Here is a 13134-nt window from a genome sequence, read left to right on the forward strand (position 1 = left end):
TATGGTACTTCAGAGTTGTTTTAATTTGCATTTCTCTAATCAATAATGATTTAGGGCATTTTTTCATATGACTATAGATAGTTTGATTACTTTGCCTGAAATCTGCCAGTTTATATCCTTTAACTATTTATCAACTGGGGAATGACTTGTATTCTTATAAATTTGGCTCAATTCTCTATATATTTCATAAATGAGGCCTCACTGTACTGTATACTTACTGTAAAAAATTTGTTTACTAGCTTTCTGTTTTCCTTCTAACCTTGGTTGCATTGGTTTTATTTGTGTGAAATCTTTTAAATTTAATATAATAAAAATTATTGATTTTTACATATTGTAATGCTCTATATTTTTTGTTTGGTCAAAAATTCTTCCCTTCTCCATAGATCTGACAGATAAATTATTCCTTGCTCTCCTAATTTGCTTATAGTATCACCCTTTATGTCTAAATCATGTATGTATTTTAATCTTATATTGGCATACAGGGTAAAATGTTGGTTTATATTTAGTTTCTGCCATGTTGTTTTCCAGTTTCCCCAGCAGTTTTTGTCAAAAAATGAGTTCTTATCCCAGAAGCTGGTGTCTTTGGGTTTTTCAAATACTAGATTATTATGGTCATTTACTATTGTGTCTTGTGTACCTAATCTGCTCCACTGATCCAGCACTCTATTTCTTAGCCAGTGCCAGATAATTTTGATGATTACCACTTTATAATATAGTTTGAGGCCACTTTTCTTTGCATTTTTAAAATTAATTCCCTTCATGACCTTTTGCTCTTACATGTGAATTTTATTATTATTTTTTAGCTCTATAAAATAGTTTTTTGGTAGTTTGATTGATGTGGTACTGAATAAGTAAATTAATTTAGGTAGAATCATCCTTTTTCTCATATTGGCTCAGCCTACTCATGAACAATTGATATTTTTCCAATTGTTTAGCTCTGACTTCATTTGTGTAAAATTTGTTTTGTAATTGTGTTCATATAGTTCCTAGGTTTGTTTTGGTAGGTAGATTCCCAAGTATTTTATATTGTCTACAGTTATTTTAAATGGAATTTCTTTCTCTTGCTGCTGAGCTTTGTTGGTTATTATATATAGAAATACTAATGATTTATGTTGTTTTTATTTTATATCCTGTAACTTTGCTAAAATTGCTAATTATTTCAGTAGTTTTTAAGTTGATTCTATAAGATTCTCTAAGTATACCATTATGTCATCTGCAAAGAGTGATAGCTTTGTTTCTTCATTGCCTATTCTAATTCCTTCAATTTCTTTTTCTTCCCTTATTGCTAAAGCTAACATTTCTAGTACAATATTGAATAATAGTGGTGAGAATGGGCGTCCTTGCTTTACCCCTGATTTTACTGGGAAGTCTTCTAGCTTATCCTCATTACAAAAAAAGCTCACTAATGGTTCAATATAGATATTACTTATTTTAAGGAAAACTCCATTTATTCCTATGCTTTCTAGTGTTTTTTTAATAGGAATGGGTGCTGTATTTTGTCAAAAGCTTTTTCTGTGTCTATTGAGATAATCATGTGATTTCTATTGGTTTTGTTGTTTATATGGTCAATTATGCTGATAGTTTTCCTAATACTGTACCAACCCTGCATTCTGATATGAATCCCACCTGGTCATAGTGTATGATCCTGGTGATATATTGCTGTAATGTCATTGATAGTACTTTGTTTTAAATTTTTGCATAACGTTCATTAGGGAAATTGGTCTATAGTTTTCTTTCTCTATTTTGGCTCTTCCTGGTTTAGGTATCAGCACCATATTTGTGTCACATAAAGGGACTCCTTTGCTTATTTTTCCAAATAGTTTATATAGTATTAGAATTAATTGTTTTTTAAATGTTTGGCAGGATTCACTTGTGAATCTATCTGGCCTGGGGATTTTTATTGGGGAATTCATTGGTGGCTTGTTCAATTTCTTTTTCTAAAATGAGGTTATTTAGGTATTCTATTTCCTCTTCTGTTAATCTGGGCAATTTATGTTTTTGTAAATAGTTGTCCATTTCACTTAGATTGTTAAATTTATTGGCATATAGTTGGGCAAAATAGCTCCTAATTATTGTTTTAATTTCCTCTGCATTGGTGGTGAATCCACCCTTTTCACTTTTGATACTGGTAATTTGGGTTTCTTCTTTCTTTTTTTTTAAATCATATTAACCAATGGTTTATCTATTTATAGTTTTTTCATAAAAACAGTTCTTAGGTTTACTTATTATTCAATGATATTTTTACTTTCAATTTTAATAATTTCTCTTTTGATTTTCAGGATTTCCAATTTGGTATTTAATTGGGGGATTTGAATTTGGGTTTTTTTTAGATTTTTTTAGTTGTTTACCCCATTCATTGGTCTGCTCTTTCTCTATTTTGTTGATGTAAGCATTTAGAGATATAAAATTTCCCCTTTTGAAATATTGTCTTGTTGTCATTCTCTTGGATGAAATTATTGTTTTTTTCTATGATTTATTGTTTGAAATTCTTTAGGACTAGATTTTTCTAAAATTCTATTCACTTCTTTAACTTCTTTCTTGTTTATTTTGTGGTTAGATTTAACTAATTCTGAAAGGGAAAAGTTGAGGTCTCCCACTAGTATAGTTTTACTGTCTCTTTCCTCCTGTAACTCATTTAACGTCTCCTTTAGAACTTTGGATGCTATATCATTTTGGTGCATATATGTTTAATACTGATATTACTTCATTGTCTATGGTACTTTTTAGCAAGATGTAGTTTCCTTCCTTGTCTCTTTTAATTAGATCTATTTTTTTTTGCTTTTACTTTGTCTGAGATAGTGATTGTTACCCTTGATTTTTTTTTACTTTAGCTAAAACATAATATATTCTGCTACAGTCTTTTACCTTTACTCTATGTATATCTCTCTGATTAAAATGTGATTCTTGTAAACACCATATTATAGGATTCTGATTTTTAGTCCACTCTGCTATCTGCTTCCATTTTATGGGTGAGTTCATCTCATACACAACATGTTTCCCTCCATCCTATTTTCTGCCTCTTTATACTTTTATTCCTCTCTCTTTTAACCCTGTCTCTCCTCATCAGTGTTTTGCTTCTTGACCACTTCCTCCCTCAATCTGCCTTCCCTTCTATTAGTCCCATTCCTTTTCTTATCCTACTCCCCTTCTTCTCCTCTATAGGATAAGATAGATTTCTATACCCAACTAAGTGTGTGTGTTATTCCCTGTTTGAGCCAAATCCTGTGAGAATTAGGTTCAAACAGTGCTCTGCTCAGCCCCCCCCTTTCCTCCTCCACTGTAATAGGCCTTTCATGCCTCTTCATGAAATTTAACATAATCATATAATTTACCCTATTTTGCCTTTACCTTCCCTCTTCTCTCAGTTCAATCCTCTTTCTCACCTCTTAATATATTTTATATCATCTCATCAAAGTCAACTTATACCCACACCTTATGTCTATGTATACTCTTTCTAACTGCCCTCAAAAAGATACAATTCTTAAGAGTTACAAGGACCATCTTCCTGTGAAGAGATGTAAACAGTTTAACCTTATTGAATAACTTGTTTTTTTTTCCTGTTTACCTTTTTGTGCTTTTCTTGAGACTTGTATTTGAAAAATGAGTTTTCTGTTTAGCTCTGGTCTTTTCATCAGGAATTTTTGACAGTTCCCTATTTCATTCAATGCCCATTTTCCCCTGAAAGATTATGCTCAGTTTTGCTGGGTAGTTGATTCTTGGTTGTAATACAAGCTCCTTTGCCTTCTGGAATATCATATTCCAAGCCCTCTGGTTCTTTAATGTAGAAGCTTCTAAATCCTGTGTACTCCTGACTGTGATTCATTAATGTTTGAATTGTTTCTTTCTGGCTGCATGCAGTATTTTCTCCTTGACTTGAAAGTTCTGGAATTTGACTATAATGTTCCTGGGAGTTTTCATTTTGAGATCTCTTTCAGGAGGTGATTAGTGAATGCTTTCAATTACTATTTTACCCTCTGCTTCTAGGATGTCAGGGTAGTTAATTTTTTGAAAGATGCTATCCAGGCTCTTTATTTTTTATCAAGGGTTTCAGGTAGTCCAAAAATTTTTAAATTATCTCTCCTGGATATATTTTCCAGATCAGTTGTTTTTACAATGACATATTTTACATCTTTTATTTTTTCATTCTTTTGATTTTGTTTGATTGATTCTTGAAATCTCAGAGTCATTAGCTTCTACTTGCCCAATTCTAATTTTTAAGAAATTATTTTCTTCAGTGAATTTTTGTACCTCCTTTTCCCTTTGGCAAATTCTGCTTATTAAGGAGTCAATTTCTTCATGGATTTTTGTACTTTTTTTTTTAATTTGTCCAATTCTATTTTTAAGGAGTTTTCTTTTTTCCAAGCTGTTGACTCTTTTTTCATGATTCTCTTGCATCTCATTACTTTTCCAAATTTTTCTTCGACCTCTCTTATTTTTGATTTTTAAAATTCTTTCTGAATTCTTCCAGGAAGACTTTTTGGGGCTGAGACCAATTTATATTTCTCTTTGAGGCTTTGCATATAGGTGTTTTAACATTGTTGTCCTCTTCTGAGTTTGTGTTTTGAGTTTTCCTGTTGCCATAGTAGCTTTCTATGGTCAGAGCTTTTTTTTCTGCTTATTTTCCACCCTGTTTCATGACTTTTAAAGTTAGGTTCTGCTTCTGGGATACAGGGGGCACTGTCCCAAGTTTCTTGCACCAAGGGCCAAGGTCACTAGCTTTCTGTGCTGAGACTTCCAGGGCTGGAAACTCACCTGCTATGCTGGGGTTGCCTGGCCTGATTTAGTTAGCTGCACTGGGGCTTCTGCTCCTGCCAGGCCTGCCCACTAGCCTGCTGTGTTGGGGCTGGAAGTTTCACAGCTGGCCCACTGTGCCACTGACCTGTTGAGCAGGGACCAAGAGGCCTTGACTTCTGATCTGTGCTGGGATTAGGGCCTCCCACTGGCTTTGCTGGACACTGCCTGTGATGGGCTGCATTTTCCTTTTACCCAAGTGAGACAGACCTTTCCTGCAGCCCTTCTAAGTTTTCTTAGACTAGAAAATTGTTTCATTCCATACTTCTGTGGGCTCTGTCACTCCAGAATTCATTTTGAGGCATGATTTGAAGTTGTTTTGAGGGAAATTGGGGAGAGCCCAAACAATTTCCTGCCTTTTCTTTGCCATCTTGGCTCTGCCAAATATGTCTATTCTTAAATATTCACACAAGAAATATTCCAAGTCTTTGAAATTTAATCTCCATCATTCTGCTCACTGTTGCATTTTCCTTTGTGCTTATCTCTCTGATAGATTTATCCATCTCTGAGAGAGGAATATTATATAATTCTTGAATTATTATAGTAGTATCTCAGTCTCCTTGCAATTCACTTAACTTTTTCTGTAAGAATCTAGTTCATATATCATTTGGTGCACATATGATCAATGTCAACATTAGTTCATTGTCAATATTTCCTTTAAGCATAGAGTACTCTCCCAACTTTTGCTTTGTCTGATAGTATGATCACAACTTTTGATTTTGGGAATCACCTAATATGTTATAGTAAATGTACTGTGCTCTAACTTTTTACTGTGTTTATCTTTATTTTTATGTGTTCCTGGCATGCAGCAAAAAGTTTTTATTATCCATTCTTTTGTGTTATTTCATTTTATTGAATTACTTCATTCATTCATGTTCAAGGTTATGATTGTAAGAGTTGCCTTTTATTTCTCCCAATTTAGGTGAATGCTTTGTTCCTGCAATGAGTTTTGTTATTTTGAAGTTAGTCTATTTTCATAGACTCTGTTCTTCCCCCTCTCATTTATCTTCCCTACTTTAGGTTCATTGAATTTAAATTAAATTCTTAATTTTTTAAATTTAATTTTAAATTAAATTTCTTAATTTTCTTTTTTATTTATCTATTTTTTATCATTCATTTATTTATCTTTTGCCTCTTCCCATGCTCCATTAGAATAAATGTGTTGTTCAAAGCCTACTCTTCTACTGCTATGCCCCATGCTCTTAGCTTAAGTAGCATTCTTTTCTGACTTTCTTTCCTATTTAAAATTTTATTTTATTTTTTTAGTTAACAAGAACTTATTTTTTCCCTTTCATTAACTCTTTCCATTTGAAAAGAAAAAAGAAGAAAACCTTGTAACAAACATGCATCAACAATCAAAAGAAATCTCCCTCCTCATTGGCCTTAGACAATGTTAAATGTTGGTTCAGGCTTCATCATCAATCCTTTGGAATCCTGATTGGTCACTGCACAGACCAGAGTTCTTAAATCTTTTCAAGTTGTTTATCTTTCCAATGTTGCTGTTATCATAATACATTGTTTTGGTTCTTACTATGCATCAAAGAGAATCTAAAAACTTACTATGCATCAAGAGAATAAAAAAAGAAAACCAAAAAAACAAACAAAAAAAAAAACCCCAGGAGTTATCATGCTATCCGACAAAATAAAAACAAACATCCAAAAAGTAAAAAGGGACAATCAAGGAAACTACATTATGTTGAAAAGAACCATAAGAATTTGACTTCCAGGAGCCAAGGTGGCAGAGTAAGCAGTAAGTCACTCTCACTCTCCCTTATTGACCTCTAAAAACCCAGAAAATAGCACTCCAGGAAAAATCCTGGAATAGCAGAGCCAGCAGAAAGATGGGGTGCAGCAGTCTATTAGCCCGGGAGGCTTGGGGGATTAATAGGAAAGCTCCCTCTCCCTCTGGTGGAAGGGGAGCAGTATAAGATGGGAGGTGTCCTGGCAAATTAGTGCAAGCCTCACCTCAGCAAACTAGTGTGAGATCCTGAGCCCCAGGGTGGTGGAGCAGACAAGCACCAACACCAGAACCCCCTGTGTGTCATGGCACAGCCAGGGGAACTGGCAAACTCTAGCTTGGAGAACCACCATGTGTGCCAGTGGGCAGGCATCCTCCAGTAGCTGAACCTACCTGTGCTTTAGTGCAGCCTTGGTGGGCAGGCATCTTCCAGAGGCCCAACCTCACCCCCACCCTGAGAGCTTCACTATAGCCCCAGGGAAATGCAGAAAAACCCTATCTGGCCTCAGCACACACCAACTCAGCACCAGGTAAGCTTCTAGACCCCTACAGACTCCAGCTGCCAGCACCTGAGGCCCCAGCACACACAGTGACCAGGCCCCTGGACCCCGGCACAAGAAACTTGGGACAGTGCCCCCTGTGTTCCAGCATGAGAGCTCAACTTTAAAAGCCACAAAATAGGCAAACATCATGAATGAAAAGCAGAAATGGACAATGACCATAGATTCTTTCTATGGGCATAGGGAAGATCAAGGCACAAATTCAGAGGACAACATTGTCAATATACCAACATCTAAAACCTCAAAGTGGAACATGAACTGGTCTCAAGGCCAAAAAGCCTTCTTGGAAGAGCTCAAGAAGGATTTTAAAAGTCAAATAAGCAGGGGACCTTAACTTTCCCCTCTCAGAACTAGATAAATCTAACTACAAAATAAAAAAGAAAGAACTTAAGGAGGTGAATAGAATTTTAGAAAAGTTAGATGTGGTAGCTCTCTGCAGAAAATTGAATGGGTATAGAAAGGAATATTCCTTTTTCTTGGTGGTACATGGTGCCTACACAAAAATTGACCATGTATTAGGGCATAAAAACCTCACAATCCAATGCAGAAGGGCAAAAATTTTAAATGCATCCCTTTCAGATCATGATGCAATAAAAATTGAATGTAATAAAGGGCCATGAAAAGATAGACTAAAAATTAATCGGAAACTAAATAATCTAACCCTAAAGAATGAGCGGATCAAAGAACAAATCATAGAAACAATCAATAATTTCATCCAAGAGATTGACAATAATGAGACAACATACCAAAACTTATGGGATGCAGCAAAAGCAGTTCTTGAGAGAAATTTTATATCTATAAATGTTTACATGAATAAAATAGAGAAAGAGGAGATCAATGAATTGACATGCAACTCAAAAAGCTAGAAAAAGAACAAATTAAAAATCCCCAATTAAATACCAAATTAGAAATTCTGAAAACTAAAGGAGAGATTAATAGAATTGAAAGTAAGAAAACTATTGAACTAATAAATAAAACTAAGAGCTGATTTTATGGAAAAAAAACCAACAAAGTAGACAAACCTTTGCTTAATTTGACTTAAAAAAAGAAAGAATAAAACCAAATTACCAGAATCAAAAATGAAAAGGGTAAATTCACCACCAACAAAGAGAAAATTAAAACAATAATTAGGAGCTATTTTGCCTACCTGTATGCCATTAAATCTGACAATCTAAGTGAAATGGATGAATATTTACAAAAATATAAATTCCCAGATTAACAGAAGACAAAAGAAAATACTTAAATAACCCCATTTCAGAAAAAAGAAATTGAACAAGCCATCAATGAACTCCCTAAGAAAAAATCTCCAGGGCAAGATGGATTTACAAGTGAATTCTATTAAAGATTTGAAGAGCAATTAATTGCAATACTATATAAACTCTGGGAAAATAGGCAAAGAAAGAGCCCTACCAAAATCTTTTTATGATACTAATATGGTGTTGATATCTAAACTGCAAAGAGCCAAAACAGAGAAAGAAAATTATAGACCAATTTCCCTAGTGAATATTGATGCAAACATTTTAAATGAAATATTAGCAAAGAGATTACAGCAACTTATCACAAGGATAATATATTATGACCAAGTAGGATTTATACCAGGAATGCAGGGTTGGTTCAATATTAGGAAAACTATTAGCATAATTGACCATATCAACAACAAAACTAAAGTAAATCATATGATCATCTCAATAGAGTCAGAAAAAGCTTTTGATAAAATACAACTATTCCTTTTAAAAACACTAGAGGGCAGCAGAATAAAAGGAGTCTTCCTTAAAATGATAAGTAATATCTATCTAAAACCATCAGCAAGCTTTATATGTAATGGGGATAAGCTAGAAGCATTTCCAAAAAGATAGGGGATGAAACATGAATATCCATTATCACCACTGCTATTCAATATTGTGCTAGAAATGTTAGCTTTAGCAATAAGAGAATAAAAAGACATTGAAGGCATTAGAACAGGCAAAGAAGAAACAAAGCTATCACTCTTTGCAGATGATATGATGGAAAACTTAGAGAATCCTAGAGAATCAACTAAAAAACTCCTTGAAATAATTAACAACTTTAGCAAAATTGCAGGATATAAAATAAACCCACATAAATCATTGGCATTTTTATACATTACTAACAAAACCCAACAGAAAGAGATAGAAAGAGAAATTCCATTTAAAGTTACTGTAGACATCATAAAATATTTGGGAGTCTACCTGCCAAGACAAACCCAGGAACTATATGAACACAATTACAAAACATTTTTCACACAAATAAATTCAAATTTAAATAACTGAAAAAATGTCAGTTGCTCATGGGGAAGCTGAGCTAATATAATAAAAATGACAATTCTACTTAAATTAATTTATTTATTCAGTGCCATACCAATCAAACTACCAAAATTATTTTATAGAGTTAGAAAAAATAATAACAAAATTCATCTGGAAGAACTAAAGGTCAAGAATATCAAGGGAATTAATGAAAAGAAATGTGAGAGAAGGTTGCCTAGCCATAGCAGATCTAAAATTGTACTATAAAGCACCAATCATCAAAACTACTTGGTACTGGCTAAGAAATAGAGTGGTAGATCACTGGAATAGGTTAGGTACACAAGACAGAGTAGTCAACGACTATAGTAATCTACTGTTTGATAAACCCAAAAACTCTAGCTTCTGGGATGAGAACTCACTATTTGACAAAAACTGCTGGGAAAACTGGAAAATAGTGTGGTAGAAAGTAAGCAAAGACCAACTTCTTACACCATATACCAAAGTAAAGTCAAAATGCGTACACGATTTAGATATAAAGGCTAAGACTATAAGGAAACTAGGAGAGCAAAGAATAGTTTACCTGTCAGATTTATGGAGAATGGAAGGATTTATGACCAAACAAGAGATAGAGAACATTGTGAAATGCAAAATGGATAATTTTGATTACATTAAATTGAAAAGTTTTTGCACACACAAAACCAAATGCAACCAAGATTAGATAGGAAGCAGAAAGCTGACAAACAATTTTTACAACTAGTGTCTCTGATAAAGGCCTCATTTCTAAAATATATAGAGAACTGAGTCAAATTTATAAGAATACAAGTCATTCCCCAATTGATAAATGATCAAAGGATATGAATAGGCAATTTTCAGATGAAGAAATTAAAGCTATTTTTATAGCTATACAACAATGCTCTAAATCACTATTGATTAGAGAAATGCAGATGAAACAACTTTGAGGTGCCACATCACACCTATGAGATTGGCTAACATGACAAAACAGGAAAATAATAAATATTTGAGAAGATGTGGGAAAATTGGGTCACTAATGCATTGTTGGTGGAGTTGTAAACTGATCCAACAGTTCTGGAGAGCAATTTGGAACCCTGCCTAAAGGGCTATAAAATGGTGTATACTCTTTGACCCAGCAATACCACTTATAGGTCTGTATTCCAAAGAGATCATAAAAAATGGGTAAAGGACCCACATGTACAAAAGTATTTATAGCAGCTCTTTTTGTGGTGGCCAAGAATCGAAAATTGAAGGGATACCCATTGACTGAGGAATGGCTGAACAAATTGTGATATATGAATGTAATGGAATACTATTGTTCCATAAGATATGAAGAGCAGGCATACTTCAGAAAAAACCTGGAAGGACTTACATGAACTGATACTGAATGAAGTGAGCAGAACTAGGAGAACATTGTACATAGTAACAGCTACATTGTGCGATGACTAACTTTGATAGACTTAGCTCTTCTCAGCAATGCGAGGATCTAAGACAACTCCAAAAGACTCATGATGCAAAATGCTATCTACATCCAGACAAAGAACATGGAGTCTGAATGCATATCAAAGTGTACTACTTGCTCTCTCTCTCTGTCTCTCTCTCTCTCTCTCTGTCTCTCTCTTTTGTTTCTTCCTTCTCATTATTCCTTTCATTGGTTCTAATTCTTCTTTACAACATGACTAATGTGAAAATAAAAAAAAATAAACAACAAACCAACATCAACATTAAATTTATACTCTCCAAATACCTTAGCATGTTAATTCATAAAGGAAATGTTATCTGAATAACAAGATAGAGAGAGTAACACAATAGTGACAGGAAACTTCAATATCTCTCTCTCAGTTTTGGATAAGTCTAACAGGAAGATAAAAGGAAAAGATGGAACCAAACAAAAAGCTGGAGGAACTAGAGTTAAAAGACTTATAGCATTTTCTAAACTGGATGGCAAAAGAATATACAGATTTCTAACCACTAAATGGAACTTTTACAAAAATTAATCATGTATTAGGACACAGAGATATTGCAAACAAATGTAAAAAGGCAAAAATAGTTAATACATCCTTTATAGACCATAACACAATAAAAATAGTAATTGGTTCAGGAACTACAAACAAAAGATACATACCCAAATGGAGACTTAATGATGAAGTCATTAGAGTGGTCAAGAAACAAATCATAAAAATAATTAATAACTGTATAAAAATGATAATGATGAAATAACATACCCAAAGTTCTGGGATGCATCTATAGCATTCCTCAAGGGTAAAATTACATCCCTACAAATATACATTAACAAAATAGAAAAAGAAGATTAATGAACTGAATGTGTCTTTTTAAAAATTAGAAAGCCAATAATAAATAAACAAATCTAAAATAAGCACAAAAGAGATACTAAAAATTAGAAGGGAAATAGAAAAATTAGAAACAAAAAAATTTCCATAGAAATGATAAATAAAGCTAAAAACTGATTCTTGGAAAAGTCTAATAAAATTGATAAATGTTTAGCAAAGTGATGAAAGCAGAAAACCAAATTAATAAAATAGTAGATGAGCAAGATGAAATCACAACAAAACCAGAAGAAATAAAAAAAATAATCAGACCATATTATGCACAACAATATAGCAAAACAAAAACACAAAAGAAATGGAGGAATACCTCCAAAAGCATAAAATACACAAACTATCAGGAGAACAGATAGAGATCAGAAATAACCCAATCTCAGAAAAAGAAATAGCAGCTGTAAATGAACTATAAAAGACAAAATCTCCTGATCCTGATGGATTTACAGGTGAATTTTGTCAAACTTCTAAAGAACAATTAGTATCTGTACTTCACAAATTGTTTTCAAAAATTGAGAAAGAATCCTTTTATGGATAAATATAGTCCTTATACCTAAATCAGGGAAAGATAAAATTCAGAAAGAAAACTATAGGTCAATATTATTAATGAATATTTACTCAATTTTCAAAACCAAATCCTGAGGGGCGGAGCCAAGATGGTGGAGTGAAAGCAGTGACTTGCTTGAGTTCTCCCCCAAACTCCTCCAAATACCTGTAAAAAAAATGGCTCTAAACAAATTCTAAAGCAGCAGAACCCAGAAAAAGACAGAGTGAGCCCAAGACAACCTAGATGGTTGATTGGAAAGGTATATTGCGCCAGACTCAGAGAGGAGCGCAGTTTGGTGTGGGTGCGCAGGCCACAACAAACCTGGAGCAGGCCTCAGAGGACTGAATCACAGGCAGCTGCATTGGTTTCCAGACTTCTCAACCCATGAACGCCAAAGACAACTTAGAAGGTCAGTGGGAAGTCTGTTTCTGCAGTGAGAGAGAAGCTAGGTCCCAGCCCCAGTTCCCAAGTGTGGCCCTGGGGCAGCGGCTGCTTCCTGAGCTTCCAGCCCACAGACTGAGGGGGATTTGAGTGGCTGATCAGAGGGGGATTACAGGGATCTCTCTGCTAGTGCAGGATTCCCTTGCTTTGCCAGTGCTTGGATCTGGATCACAGTTCTGGGTGGTGGTCCTGGGGCAAGGAGGAGTGCTGGTGTGGTGGAGCATGTAGTGGTGGTGGAGAGAAAATCCTCCTCACAGTTCCAAGACAGAAAAGAGTGCTTGTGGTCACTCATAAACCAGAGCATAGGCCAGGAAAGGAGTAAACACCTCGCTCTTGATCATAGCACCTTGGAAGAACTGAAAATTTACAGGTCCCTAGAAGTATCTCTGAAAACAGCTGTACAAACCCCTGAAGCTTGGGACAGTACATTCTCCACATTGGAAGC

This window comes from Vombatus ursinus, unplaced genomic scaffold, assembly GCF_900497805.2.
Source record: "Vombatus ursinus unplaced genomic scaffold, bare-nosed wombat genome assembly UNPS02004405.1, whole genome shotgun sequence".
NCBI classification, from domain to species: domain Eukaryota; kingdom Metazoa; phylum Chordata; class Mammalia; order Diprotodontia; family Vombatidae; genus Vombatus; species Vombatus ursinus.